We start from the raw sequence: 2,753 nt of genomic DNA, 5'->3' as shown, positions 1-2,753 counted from the left end.
CCCCCCCCCCCCCTCCCGAACGGGAAATCGAGAGAGAAACAGGGGAGACAATTGGATACGACAAGCTTGCAGTTATGGAAAAAGTAGCTGCAAGTTTGTTCGAGTATATCATTGAGGAGAGCCATAAACTTAAACAGTTGAATATATTCAGGGTATACTCAATAAGGTGCCTTTCAAAATGGGATTCCCTTGTAAGTTCGTAAGCCTTATCCTCCAATTAAGGTGTTGTGATAATGATTTTTGGATGCCTTGAATTATCTTTTGCCAAAGCACCCACGTCGCTATTACCGACGGAGAGGGGCAATCGAACAAGAATATGTCGAACTTGCTAAACCAAATCCTGACATGATAGGGGCATTTCAAAAGCAAGACAGCCTCTGTAGGTGTCCTGTAATTTGGTTGCATTGCATTATAGTTTTCTTTTCATTTATTCCCTTCAGCCAGGGCCTCCCTCTTCTTTCCCTTAAAAATGACACATTTCATTTGCTTTTCTGCATTAGCATTTGTAGGCATCATGTTTCTCTAAGAATTTGTTTCCCCTGAAAACAAAACAGGAAGATTTGCAGGAGAATGAACACAGGATCCATGATTTTGAGTATAAATCAATGAAATATGCTTCATCTTTAGTAAAGCCAAAAAGTGTTCATAAGATCTTTGGATTGGAACAATATCACTGAACTGCACAACAGCATAAGGTTCAAAACATGAGTTAGGCCACTCTCTCTCTCTCTCTCTCTCTCTCTCTCTTATTTGTTTTTTTTATACTTCAAGTAGAAAAAAACATTGGTTGCTCTTTTAGAAGGGAATTTTGTTGCCAAATGTGGCAAATGCTTGGAGATCTACTGAATAATAACAAGCTTCGAGCTTGTTTGTCATTATTATCTTGGATGTTTATGAAATACTAAAGTTTTGCTTTGTTTTGAGTTAAATTAGAACCTTGGTTCATTAGGTCTTTACTTAGTTTTAGATGGTAGAATGTTTCTGTTACGTCTTTGAAACGTTTAGCTCGAGTTTGGCTCAATTTTAGCCGTGTTTTTCTTTCACACTTTGACGAAGGAAGAATACTTGGTTTCTGATGATAGAATGTTTCTATTATGTCTTTGCAACATTTAGCTCGAGTTTAGCTCAATTTTAGCTGTGTTTTTCTTTCACACATTGACGAAGGAAGAATACTTGGTTTTTGATGGTAGAATGTTTCTATTACATCTTTGAAACATTTAGCTCGAGTTTTATTCAATTTTTAGCCGTGTTTGACGAATGAAAAATACTTAGTTTTAGATTGTGAATGTTTCTACGACTCAATTTTTAGTTGCGTTTTGACGAAGGAAGAATACTTAGTTTCGGATGGTAGAATGTTTCTATTACGTCTTTGAAACATTTAGATCGAGTTTGGCTCAATTTTTAGCAGCATTTTTCCTTCACACTTGACGAAGGAAGCTTCGTTGTTCGTTGAATGTCATAGTCTCAACGTTGAAGATGAAGGAAGCCTCATCGTCTAACAAACCTTCGTTTGCCTAGTCGATATATTTGATACGTTATTATTGTTTGAACCTCAACGGTCATGAAAAATATAATTACAAATATGTAAATTCACAAATAGTTTTGACTTCAATTAGCTAATCTATTTTAATTAGCTTTAGAAATTGAAAATTTTAGTCATCAAAATGAACTATTCAATTAATTAACCTCGCATGATTCAAATATCTAATTACTATATTATATAAAAGTAATAAGTACAGATCTTGATCTTGAACTACTGTCATTTTATTAAATAAAAATTTATACGATTAACTTGAATATTTATTCATTTGAGTTCGATATTTGTGTTTTAATTCTTTTAATTATTGTATTTAACTTAAATTTTATTTGATTGGATTCAATATCATATTTATTTTCAAACCCGATTTAGAATTATATAAATATTCTCGATCAAATCATATCTTACAAAAATGGTAAAATTATATCACAAAAGTTTGTCAAATCGAGACAAGCTTCTCTTTAAATTTGTTCATTATAAGTAGCATATAAATGCATAAAGAATTAGAACTTATGTGACAATTGATCAACATTGCTTAAGAATTTAACCAAACTTTTTCATATCTTGGCTAATCAACCCGACTCTACAAAAACAAAATCTTATCTTCCTTTTAAATAACAATAATACTCGGATAGGTGTCGCCTTCTCACTCGCGAACCGAGACTATGGAAATTCCATTCCATTTCAAAGATAAGATTTTAATTACCAAATGGTTCAAATATGAAGATTATTACGAGCTAAATAACAGTTATTATAGTTAAAAAAAACAACAGTATTTTGTTAAATCAACCGATCGGTTTCAAAGTAAAATTTCTCAGACTTTTACTATTTACCCTAATGCTGACGCAGCTCAACTAGGTAAAACATTAAACACGTTTCTTTCGTGAATAGTTTGGGCCGTGTAAAGTTGATTGGTTAAAAAAAATTAATCATATTTATTAAAACATAAGTTGTCCACGTGTCATAAGGAGATGAAAAGCACGTTTAAACCAATTTAGAATGGCCCACCGCGACCATCGCGTTGACCACTCGTGGAATGCCCGGCTGACTGTACCGTCCAGACAGCCCCAAGATTTATATATAAAATAAAACAAAATTGTCCCATAAAAATAACTAACTCTGTCTCCAGAAATAACAACTTTCCCTCTCCTCCCTCTCTCTTTCTCTCTCTAGAAAAATAATTATTTTTCCAGAAAAAAAAAAAAAAAAAAAAAAA

General features: G+C 33.0%; 1 protein-coding gene across 2 annotated transcripts in view; it reads left to right on the top strand.

The window, feature by feature from the left end:
• The window catches only part of LOC111460285 (TLD domain-containing protein 2-like), a 6,406-nt gene extending 5,669 nt beyond the window's left edge, over positions 1-737 (top strand). For both annotated transcript variants that reach the window (XM_023103478.1, XM_023103479.1), the window contains one exon: positions 555-737. The gene's annotated coding sequence lies outside the window, so the exon portion shown is untranslated. The remainder of the gene's footprint in view (positions 1-554) is intronic.
• Positions 738-2,753: the final 2,016 nt, after the last annotated feature.

This window comes from Cucurbita moschata, unplaced genomic scaffold (assembly GCF_002738365.1).
Source record: "Cucurbita moschata cultivar Rifu unplaced genomic scaffold, Cmos_1.0 Cmo_Scf00023, whole genome shotgun sequence".
Taxonomy (NCBI): domain Eukaryota; kingdom Viridiplantae; phylum Streptophyta; class Magnoliopsida; order Cucurbitales; family Cucurbitaceae; genus Cucurbita; species Cucurbita moschata.
Note: the sequence above shows the minus strand (reverse complement) of the source record. Positions and strands in the feature narration are given on the sequence as shown.